Genomic DNA, 12,577 nt, shown 5'->3' on the forward strand with positions numbered 1-12,577 from the left:
AATGCTTTTTCACATGCAAGCCTTCAGTGTCTGTCTTATTCAATATCTCACCTAAACAAGAAAACACAAATTACCTTTTCTGTTTACACATACCTAACACCTGGTTTACGCTGCTTGCTTGTACCAGCGTGTGTCTTTGCACTGCTACTCGTAGCTTGTCTTTTGGTACTTCTTGTCTGCTGGCCAAAACTGAGCCCATCAGCAAAGTTGTTAGCACCTCTGTGAGAATATATTTAAGAAAGAAAGGGTAAAAACTGCTGCACAGCAGCTGGGAGGGAGGAGTGAGAATATGTGAGAGAAACAACTTGGCAGACACCAAGGTCAGTGAAGAAGGAGGGGGAGGAGGTGCTCCAGGCACCAGAGCAGAGATTCCCCTGGAGCCTATGGAGGAGACCATGGTGACACAGGCTGTCCCCCTTCAGCCCATGGAGACGATGGTGGAGCAGATATATGCACTGCAGCCTGTGGAGAACCCACCACCACAGCAGGTAGAGATGCCCTGAAGGAAGCTGCAGCCCATGGAGAGCCCACACCAGAGCAAGTTTTCTGTTAGGAACTGCAGCCCATGGTGTCCTGCACTGGAGCAGGTTTGTCCTGAAGGATGGAACACCACAGAAAGGACCCATGCTTGAGCAGTTCTTGAAGAACTGCAGGTTGTGGGAAGGACACCTGTTGGAGCACTTCATGAAGGATTGTCTACCATGAGAGGGAGCCTCTGCTGGAGCAGGAAAACACTGTAAGGTGGAAGGAGCAGCACAGGTGAAGTGTTATGAACTGACCCCAGCCCCCATTTCCCCATCCCCCTGCACTGCTTGGGCAGGTAGAAGAGCCAAGGGTGAAGTTGAGTCTGGAAAGAAAGGGGAGAGGGTAAGAAAAAGTTGTTCCAAGTTTTGGGTTTTTTTTTTCTCACCATCCTACTATATTTTCAATTGGCAATAAATTAATCTTCCCCAAGTTGAGTCTCTTTTGCCCATGACAGTAACTGGTGAGGGATCTCCCTGTCTTTATCTTGACCTACGAGCTCTTTCATCTTATTTTCCCTTCCTGCCTGTTGAGGACAGTGAGAGAGTGGCTGGGTGGGTGTCTGGCGGCCAGCCAAGGTCAATCCAACATGGTCCTTTCTGGTACTCCACAGTGGGGCTGTCAAGGGATTCAAGGTAAGGACAATAAATGGGAGAGATAATGGGCAAAACTCTGACTGGACATTGCCAGAAAGTGGAATAATTGTGGGGTAATTTTTTTGTTGTAATGTGGTGAAGGGACAAAGGATGGAGTGTGTGCAAATTGTCCATCTTTTGTCAGTGTTGTGATGATGTTATTTTGACTTCAGCGTGGGGGATTCTTTTTGTTGATTTAAGTGAAGCTTGTGAAGATTGTGTGATAAAAGGATATTTTAATGATAATTCTTAAATATCTGTTTCACAGAGGCAGGGTGGAACATACTGGGTTTACCTTAATGGGCAGGAGGCTCCATGGGATTAGAACCCTGTTGGGGTGAAGCATGACACACTCATGTCATGACTTGACAACTATCAAGGGTCTGGTGACCAAATGCAGAGGTCATCTCCACTGCAGCTCTCTGTCCCGGGCAGGAAGGTCCCTGGTGGTATTTGGGAATGGCTGGACTGCCCACAGTTGCTGCTGACTCTTCACTCCTTTGTAAGTGAACCTTCTTTGCACAAGTTGCCCTACGCACGGTGGTGGCAACAGTATGTCTCAAAGCATTTTGCAAGTGGATTAATTTTATTGGACAACTTCTTATTGTGATAAAACCCACCTCAAAAAAGAAACTCGTCACAACTAATATAGGACTTCTGTGATCTCAGGTAATTCTCAAGATAGAAGTATTCCCTCTTTTCTGACCTTTTTAGCCTACAAGTTTGGAAAAGGTCAGCAAAACCTCAGTCAATTTTGTTGGTAAGTACAGGGCTTGGACCTGGAACATTGTACCTTTAGAAACTGAGAGACTTTATACCCTAGAAAAATAATTTTGTAATTTTTTTTTAAGGGCATGTGAAGCAAAATTTGAAAGAATGTATTGCAGGCCAAAAAACCTCAGCCAACTCACCTCAAAGCCTATAGCACTTTCCTCAAGGGCATGAACTTCTGTAACCAAAATGGAGCACTTAATTATTTAAAAGGTCCAATAAACAGGGCAAGCAGCCTGAACTCCACCTCAATCTCAGTCCTGAAAAAGTATATAAAATACTTGATGCCCCATTTTAGTTTTGAATGGAGATAAACTTCAGGTGACCTTTAGTGAAATATCTGTGGAGGACCATGGAGACCATACCATGGAGGACCCTCTCCTCATCATCTTGATGGACAGCGGAGGCTTCAACCTTAAGAACCTCTTCCAAAAGACCTACTTTGTGTCAATAGGAACATGTAGATCCTTGTTGCTTTTGAATGAGGGGTATTTATTTCAGTGCATAAGTGTAGATCTCTAGAAGCCTCATTTCAATCACTGTTTTTTTATCTCACCGATAGACCCTGCTGGGTGCAGGGATAGACAGGGTCAGTAGAGTGCTATCCATTTGCTCCATCTCAACTGTCCTCTGTTGGCAGAGAAACAGGATGACAGAGGTGGAAGGGTACTGTTCTCTGACAGGCTGTAAGAAATGCTGGGTGGAAAAGAGCCTTCTAGGCTGCCTGGAAGAAGACAGCTCTTCACCCTGTGTGTTTGCACTCTGCTTTAGACAGGTCCCACTCAGTGTTACTCCCTTCCTTTGGGCAGATTATTCCACAAACTTACCTGAGATGTAAAGTGACACTCCAGTATTACAAAGTCTGCACTGTCCTGCTGTCAGATCTTGTTAAACCAGATGAAAATCAGAGGAAAAAAATATAGATCAGCAATAAAACTCACTGGAGGCAAAGGAAGCTTCCACATGAGCAGCAACCGGAACAACCTGGACAAGGAAAGAGGTAAATGAAAGAGAAGATGAAGGGATGCAGAATAAAAATTTATAAAGCAGAGGAAATAGCTGCAGTATTCACCCTGGCTGAATAAGGAAATTACATTTCACCACCAGTGGTGCCCACCAGGTTCTTCTTCCGGGCTGACTCACCGGACTTCTCTCACGGTTAAAATTTTGTCCCACAGTAGAACTGGGGTATGGGGAATGTTTTCTAATATTCCCAGTGTACTCTTTTACCCAGTATATTCTTCCTGCTGGAATATAACTGTCCCCACTTCTAAACATGCTTCAGGCTACTTAGGAGGCTTTTACTGCCCATTTCCATTCCCTTAACAATTCTGAGGATGTTAAAGGAACTCCAGGTGTCCACAATCTCACTCACAGCACAGCCAAGGCAGTCATGGCCATAGGACTATTAAGGAATGTTGTATCAAAATCCAGCTGAAAAGGGGACAGTTGACAAGCAGGGGTAGAAGCAAAGATAGGACCAAAGAAGCAAGAGGAGGTCAAGAGCTGATGACACTGGCATCCCTCCAAAAAGCCAGAGAGTCTCTCTAAGTCATGAGAACACCTCATTCAGAGAAGCAAGCAGATCACAGTCACATAGAAAAGGCTGCAGCAAAAGGAGACCAAGCAGCAAAGGCAGTGATCATTACTATAGAGGAGACAACGACCAAAGTAGGTACCTGCAGGTCTTCGCTTTTTATACTTGAAAGATGGTCAGAGGTGGCTATGAATCCTCAAGCAGGTAGAGAGCTCAGTCTAATGTTCATAATCCAAGAAAATCCACTAGTCCAGAATACAGCATACAAGCCTTTACCAAAAGGACAGGCCTGCAGAGCCAGAGGGACCCTGTGGGAGACACTATTGCTATTACAAAAGATGCAAGTTAAGGAGTTGATCGAGGGGTCAAGGACCCCTTTTGGAGGGACTGACAGAATGAGAAGAGAAAAGCCTGGTAGAAAAGGGAGGCACAAAACTCGCCATGTGAAGAGCACAGTCAGGGAACACACAAATGTAGAGAGAAAATGACCCCTAGAAAACCTTATCAAAATTCAGTGACTGCTACACAAGTGAAGGCAGCCTTTTGGACAATCCAGCAAGAAGTCAGACAGAGCATAAGAAAAAGAAAAAAAGGTTGAGGAGTCCAGCTACAGACTCTGTGAAGGAAAAGTGACAGACAGTGAGGCCTCCCAAAAAGCAAAAGCAGAAACACCAGAAACATCACATGAGTAGCCCAGCCTGTGCTTCTCCAGCAGCCATTACAATTGACAGTGATTGTGAGAAGGAGCCACAAAGAACTGAATGTGACAGCAGCATTATTTGGACAGCCACAGCTCAGATAAATGAAAGGGAAAATGAGTCTCCATCTTCTTTTCCAGGAATGATAAGATGTAAGAGTGTTTGTAGAGGCAGCAAGGAAACTTGCTGCAGAGCAGCAGCTGAAAAGTATAGTATAGTATAGTCAACAGATGCTAGGGGTTTGATTCACCACGAAAAATAATGTGGCATGTTTTACACCCAACACTTCTAAAAAGTAGAGTAGAGTATTGCTTGTATGTAACTTTTAAGGTTTCTCATAAGAGTGCTTGGAAGCTGGAGTTTCATAAAGTCATCCTATATTGTCACTGTATGTTAAATACATCCACAGAATATTTCAAAGTTATGTTCAAAATAAAAATAAATATAAACCCAAAAAGAACATGTGTCACTTTCTGTCTTTGAAAGGTGTTTCTCTTCTACTCCCACTTATAAATGGAATAACACTGTTCAGAGAGCCAAAACTGACTCCTCTCCTCCCTTGAGATATGTAGGAGGGTGGGCTGTAGCACTGACTCTCCTTGCATCTGCTTCCAGCTGCACCGGTGTGACCCCCAGCAGCACTCCCTCTGGTAAACCTGGGGACAGGTTTGAGTGTTAATTTACCACAGGCTTTAATAGGGCGCTTCCGTGATTTGCGTCTTAACCCCATGCTAATATTTTGCATCCCATCACAGTTCAGGATGCGAGCACAGATGCATGAGCACCAGGAGGAGGCTCACGCACAGCCAAGTTCTGCAGAGGAGGGAACAGCAAACTGGCTAGTTTTTCCCCAGGCCTCTGCAGGACTGACCTCCACAGCATTCTCCGTTATGTCCTAGCGGTGGGACCATTGACCAAAGAGCTCTTTTCCTTCCAGCTGCTTTCAGCTGGTTTTCAGCAGCTGCTGGCATTGTAGACTTGGATCTGTGACATCTTCCTGCTGATATAACCTGAGGAGGTAACTCATCTGATGCAAAACACCTGAAGTTTAGTCTTACTAAGAGCGGCTGTTTGGCACCAGCTATCTGAAAAGGAAAGCTGTAAGAGAGGAGGGACCTGTATGCAGAAGGGTCCTACTCAGTCCACTCCCTAAATACTGTGTGCGTGTATCAGCTCTTAGGCAAGCTGGGATCTGCCTGGGGAATACAAGGTGTCTGTATTTCTTTTTACTAAAACGTAATTGTGTCTTAAATCTACTGAAATTCATTTTCTCACTATAAGTGCCATTGTCCATTAATTCAGTAATGTAACACATGCAGAAAAGTATCTTCATTTTATGCATAAGATATGCATTCTCAGTAAAAAGTAATTCAGGTTTATAGTTCTTGATAAGAAGTAAGGCTTTATCACATTTCCACATAACAGTATATTTTATGTTCCCCATTGTGATATAGGAGGCATGTGTACCTTTTTTCCAGTTTGAAATATTTACCTTCTCTAGATTGCTGAGGTTCTTTTGCGGTGGATACTCAAATATGTTACAAACTCTACCTTCAAACTGGGGAGACCTATGGGGGAAGGTAGCCTAGAGACTTCTAGACCAAACTCTCTTTGCTGTTGTTTAAAGACACTTAAAAAGGGTGGGGCTGTCCTTTAAGGTGAAATACTTTGATTTGGAAGATATGCTAATTCTGAACAAGCCTATATGTCCTGGAAGAAATGAGCCTGAAAACAGGCAGAATTAGTTATCTAAAGCACTCTTTTAATTGTATTTTTCAACCTCGCTGAAGAACTGTCTTCCTTTCAAATTGAGAAGATTTCAGTGCTTTGGCAGGAGGCTTTCTTCTTGATTCACACTGTTGATAAATAGCCCAGGTAGGTGCTTGGAAGTCCTGCAACTGTAAAGTACTTTCTCCATCTATATATACTGTGGATTTGTAGTCCCGCAAAATAATTTTCTGATTGGGATCTTTTAGGAACACAGTTTTTGAAGGTATTTAAAGATGAGTTAAATTGGTAATTCATTTCCCTTGCTTTAAATATCACTTCTGCCAGCATTATCAACTCTGAGGGCTGAATTATCTGTCTCTTGGACTCCTCAACCCTCCCATCTTGAAAGGTTTGTTGCTGTTGTAACAGAATAGCACAACTTAATATCCTCAAAATGCCTCAAAATAGTTGAGGTTTTATCTGCTAACTTTGGTGATGGGTATAAGTTCTATGATTAGTGACTAGAGCTGCACAACTGTTTACAAATATGTCTAAATTAAACATCTGCTAGGAATTTGTGCTGAATATGATTAATTAAACAGCTGCTTGCAATTAGCATTAAACAGGTGCTAATGGAATTTGGGCTAATGGAATTTGACTTGAACAATCATTACTGTTGGTGATGATGGATAGGAAGGAGATCAGTTTGATCTTCAGGTCCACAAAGATTTAGAGCAGTTGAGAGGAAAATAATTATTTTTGAATGCAGCATATGGTAATATTTGGAACATCATTACTATCACATTTAAAACCTTTTTTTGTGTTAATTAAAGCTGTCTGTGAAAATGGCTGCTAGAATGGAGGACAGTGCATTAGACCTAATCGCTGCGCATGTGTCTATGGATTTACTGGCCCTCAGTGTGAAAGAGGTAAAATAAATAAACAAGGAAGGAAATTACAAGCAGTTATATGCAACAATACATTGCGTACATATTTTATGCTGTTTATTTTCTGTCTGAGCCAATAAGCTTCCAAGAAAACATGTATTATTTGTAATTTTAGAAAGCGTCTTCCTTTTTAGTCTAGTAGCTGCATTTCAGACTGGCAGGTACAAAGCTGTCACAATTGGTAGGAATTTGAGCTAATTTAGGCTGCTTATTTTGTTCATATAATAGTTAAAAGTGCAGCTATATTTTGCTCTCAGCTATGTGAAGTAACATTACAGCAAAATTGCTGATGGTGTTAGAATTGCATAAGTGTAAGTAATGGAAGGATTGGTTTTCTGTATAACAGCTCTTTCATAAGAGGAACTTGGGAAGTCGTTTGCTCTGGTTAGTTCTGTGCTATAGGAGAAAGTCAGAGATGAAGCAAAAAATTAACCAATTACCATATTACTGAGATCCGTTCCTAAAACTATTCTTATTCAAGAAAACATCTTAGACGTGGCTTAACTTACAGTGCTTTCATGAATTGGGGACTAACTGGGATTTTATTTTAAAATTTTATGGAGAAATCCCTCAGCTGCCTTTTATGGGCTTAGAGATGCTGGGAAGGTCAGTTTTAATGATGCTGAACAAAACATTTTTAGCCTTACAGTATGTGATTAGCACAAAAATAATGAAGGTACTGAGTCCATGTATAGTTGTCATGGTTTAGCCCCAGCCAGCAACAATAGTGATTTAGAATAAATGTGCTTCTGTTCTCAGAAATCAATACTTCTTGTTTTTTAATAAATCAGAGTATTGCTTATGTTTTGAAACCAAGAAATATAGTACTGCTCAACATTAGATACAATTGTAGAACGTACTTAGTGTGCATAAACTGACAAGTGTAACCCAAATCACTGCTCTTTAGAATGGATTTTTAATGATTGGATACAGTGAGGATTGCTTATCAAAACAATAATGTTGTACATCACTTAACATGAAGTTTTCATGAATAATCGAAGATGATACTGAAGAGTTTAGCAGAAATACTATTCTTTATCTTTCTCCAAGTTGGTGTGTTTGTGAATACATGTTCTCATTGAAAAGAAGATGAGAACTGAGCAACCATAGTGTGAAATGCTGAATACTAGCGTGCATTACTATCCTTCTCCTTTAAAATATTCAAAAGGTTGTCAATACTAAAAAGGGAGATAGGATCATTTGCATTAATAGAAAACAGAAAGTCACATTCTTACTTCACATTATCAGTGGGCAAGACACCCCATTCAGGGCAGAAGTAGACTTCTTAGATTGATAAAATAATTTAAATCAGAAAAGACCTCTAGTGCAATACCTGCTCAAAGCAGGTCTAGTCGGAGCAGCCTGCTCAGGTCCATGTCCAGTCAGATTTTAGGGTAGAGATTCCACAACATCTCTGGCCAAAGTTCCAGTAGTTGACCATCCTCATGGTAAGAAAAAAATAAATAATTCCCTAATATATAATTACAATTTTGCATCTTCCAACTTGCATTACTTGGAATTGTTGCCTCTTGTCTGATTTCTGTGAGCCTCTGAGAAGAATCTGGCTTTGCTTTCTCTGTATCCTCTGAACAGGTAGTTACGGGCAGCAATAAAGTCCCCTTGAAACCTTCTCTTCTTAAGGCTGGATCAACTCAGGTCCCTCAGCTGCTCCACACAGGGCAAGTTCACCAGCTCCCTGACCAACTTGGTTGCCCCAAATTTAGTGTCATCCGCAATCTTGCTGAGAGTGCGCTCTTGTACCATCACCCAGGATGTTAATGAAGACATTTAACTGTTACTTGTCCCGGTACTCACCCCTGAGGCACTGCACTAGTTTTCTGGCCTCTAGCTGGACTTCGCTTATCACAACTCTTTGAGACAGAAGTTGAGCAAATTTTCCACTCACCTTATTTTTATTGTTCAATTGTTCAGCCTGTATCTCACCAATCACAATCCCTCTACGGGAGCCTTTCTCAAAAGCCTGGCTCAAGTCAAGGAACATCTACCACCCTCTCCTTCACCTCGGCACCAGTGACCTCAGGGTTGAAAGCAGTGATGACATTTGTCATTGGTAAACCCATGCTGACTGCTCCCAAACACCTTCTTGTCATTCATTTTGTTTAGAAATGGCTTTCTGAAGGGAATCCTGTGCAATTCTCTGTTTAAAATTCAGCTCTGAAGTGCTCGAAGCTGTATATAAATTGTGAAAATATCTTGCACCATTTTTAAAAATTTTTTGACTGTGAAATGGAAAAAAGTTTCCATGTAGATGAAGAAAATAACTAAACCAAACATTGAAAAAGCAGGAGTTTCTATTTGCTATTCCAAGCTGTTTTGTATACCCACTAGACGTCACAAGCAACAGGAAAATGTAAAGGGTTAATTTGTTTCTTTGTCTCTAATTGCTTGTCGCTTTCATTCTCAAAACTAGATTTACAGAATTCTATTAATCGCTGTTGGTTTAGGTTTCTGCTGTTACATTTTACATCCAGCCCATTCTTTGTAGTTGCTTCTTATGAACAAAGCACAAGGACTCAGATCTTCTGTATTTTGGTTAGTGGGGAAATAGGAAGCATTATTCTGTTAAACGCTCTCTTAATATTTACTGCTATTTTCAGAAATATGTCTTTGTAAAATGCACACCTGCCTTCTGGCTAAAATAATAGACTATGAAGTCTTTCAGTTTAGGATGGATTTTCAAGGGATTGGACAATGTTAGGTTGCTTTATAGCTTGAGCCTTGGTCTTGTCTAGACTTTCTCATACTCAAAATAGAAGTAGTTACTAATTTATTGTACTATTATTCAGTTAAGGAAATATGACTTCTTTAGTATATCTTGGTAATGACTATAAAAAGTCTTTAATATAGTAATTGTAAATGTTAAATTTTTTATGCTTTACATGAGCTAGAGTACATGAAAGAAATGTAAAGCGTACCTTAAATGCCTATTCTGTTCAACAGTAATTTGTAATTTATGCTTTTAGTGTAAGAAGTTTATGCTTTCCAACAAAATGCAAAAGGCAATGATTTCTTTATTTGTTGGTTGCAACAGTTGTCAGTAATACTTTACAGTATGAAATGCTTCTGTAGTTTAATTTTAAACTGAGGTTAGCAACAGTTCATAACTCTTTAAAATTTTATAGTTCAAGGTTATGTGAACTTCCCTTGCAAGTCACATCAGAGTTATAAGAGATTTTGTTTTGTTATTTTTTACATTGCTGTATTTTAAAAGCATACCTTTTATTGTTCTGTAAATTAATTTCTTTAAAATTAGGCATTTTCTTCCTAATACAGAACCTATTTCCTTCAAATTGGCCTCTTAGGCTCAGTTATATGATAAAATGTCACTCTTTGTTCAGCTACCTGGGCTCCGAGCAAACTAATTTCGGGGCTGGAGACAGGAGGCTGAGCAGTAACCAATGACCGCCACGATTACAGTATTTAACTTGAGACTTGCTGTTGGATTAACAAGAAAGCAGAACCTGTTCGGGAGCTTGTGCTCTACTCTCTCTGATATACAATGCCCTTTTATATTTCCTGTCAAAGTCTGTTCTTTTCGTCATCTGCTTTTCTTGATTTGTAAACACACAAGATTCAAGAATTTGATTTTGTCTGTTTTGTTTTGTTTGTTTTTTTTTTTATTTTAAGAAAAAAGCAGATGTTGAAATTTTCCTGTTGAATTTTTCCCCGTGAAAAATTTAAAAAAAGAAACATTGAGTAAGAGGCCTCATCCTCAGTTGTACGTATAAGAGCAGGTTTTTTCTAGCATGACCATTTCCTTTGGTTTCTTGAGTCTGTCTGAACAAATGATATTTGTATTACTGCACATAGCCCATGAATTTTTTTTAATTGATGATCTGTAGAGGTATGGTGCTGTGGAAAGGCACTGATGCTTTCTTCCTTCTTTACCATGGATTAAAGGGAGAAAGAAGCAGTGGGAAAGGAGAATTCTGTCACTGATCTAAGTTTGCCTTCATCCCATGTAGAAGGAGAAAGAACAGTGCTCACTTCCTCTGCACATAAGTGACATAACGGGAAGTAAACAGGTTTGGACTGAGTAGAAATGCATACCTTGGGAAGAGTATCCTTTTGGAGAAGGGAGAGGATTTCAGATAAAGCTATCAAGCTTGGGTACATGAGAAAAGAGGAAAAATGAAGAAATATAATAATTGAATATAGGGTGAGAACTTCTGAAAGCAGGGAGCTTTTGGATGGTTCTCGGGAAAACTGCTGCTAAGGTGTCTTAGCCCAATGTGTTTATTGCACCTGGTATTCCCAGTCCAAGTGTATGGACACTTTCTCGGACTGAATTTTGGAATGTCTGTTTATCAAAGGAGTTACCTCATGACAGATGCAGTGAACCAGTGATTGGTGTAGCTGCTTCCCTACAGGTTCTTACTGGGTTAATAGGGAAGACTTGCATAGATGCGGCCAGGTAATCAGTAGAAACCCACCTCTGTGCAAGGCAGCAATTTTTATGCCAGTTCTGCAATGCCTACAAGAACTTGGCCCATGCAATTTCAGAGATCTAGGAGGGACAGCAACAGAGGATGTTGCAGAGGATAGTGAAAAAGGTTTGAGGCAGAAGATGTAACTGAAATAGGTTAATTTTTGGGGGGGAGGAGAGCATACATCTAGCATTATATTTGAGATCAATTACCTTCATCTGACCCTCCCTGATAAGAAAATAATCAGTGATGGTCCTATGTCTAAGGACAACAGACAAAAAAGAGGAAAAAAAGAAAAAGATGAAAAAAGGTTTTATTCAAGCTGGGAATAGGATGAAGAAGCTAATCAACAGAACAGGGAAAGGGGTAGAAGGAAGCAAAAAGCATTCTCAGTGAAAATGTTAATAGTTATAGTAACTGAGGCAAAAGAGGAAAAACCAAAGAAAACAGAACTGAAGTGGAGCTGTACTGAAGAAACTGATTGGCACTTGGAAGTTATGAAGATATTTTGGGATAATACATATGAATAAAATTAAATAATATAACAAACTGACACAATTTTATATTGGGCTCAATACCCAAATATATATATTTTTTTTTATATATATATATTCATATATTTATATTATGAAGAAAACATATAATTTGTATTTAGACTGTAGTGCTGCTGAAGATGGTTGTGTGTGCTTAAGTTACAGTGATTAGGTGTAAATGAAGCAAAGGAGTGAATGAAATTCTTCAAGAATTTCCTACAAGAAAGCCTAAAAGAAAGCTGGAAAGAGACTTTTTATAAAGGCGTGTAGAGACAGGACAAGGGGTAATGGGTTCAGACTGGGAGAGTTTGAGGGGAGATTTAGATTAGATATCAGGAAGAACTTTTTCACTATGAGGGTGGTGAGGCACTGGAACAGGTTGCCCAGGGAAGCTGTGGATGCCCCATCCCTGGAAGTGTTGAAGGCCAGGCTGGATGGGGCTTTGAGCAGCCTGGTCTAGCGGGAGGTGTCCCTGCCCATGGCAGGGGGGTTGGAACCAGATCTTTACAATCCCTTCCAACCTAAACCCTTCTATAATTCTATGATTCTAAGAAATTATTCTCACCTCTGGCAGGTATTCACAAGATCTTTTGATGTTACACAACTTTTCCATATCTGTTGATGTCAGCGGTAGCCTGAGAAGAAGTGAAAACTTTTTTGGATGTATTCAGATCTTGTATATTTGGTCTTACCCCCGTAATCTCATAACTGTTGAATTTTTTGTCATGCAGGCTATGGCAGGTAGTGTTCAAGAGGTTTTCTGCCTGTCTGCCAGC

The sequence above is a fragment of the Chroicocephalus ridibundus genome, chromosome Z (assembly GCF_963924245.1).
Source record: "Chroicocephalus ridibundus chromosome Z, bChrRid1.1, whole genome shotgun sequence".
Taxonomy (NCBI): Eukaryota; Metazoa; Chordata; class Aves; order Charadriiformes; family Laridae; genus Chroicocephalus; species Chroicocephalus ridibundus.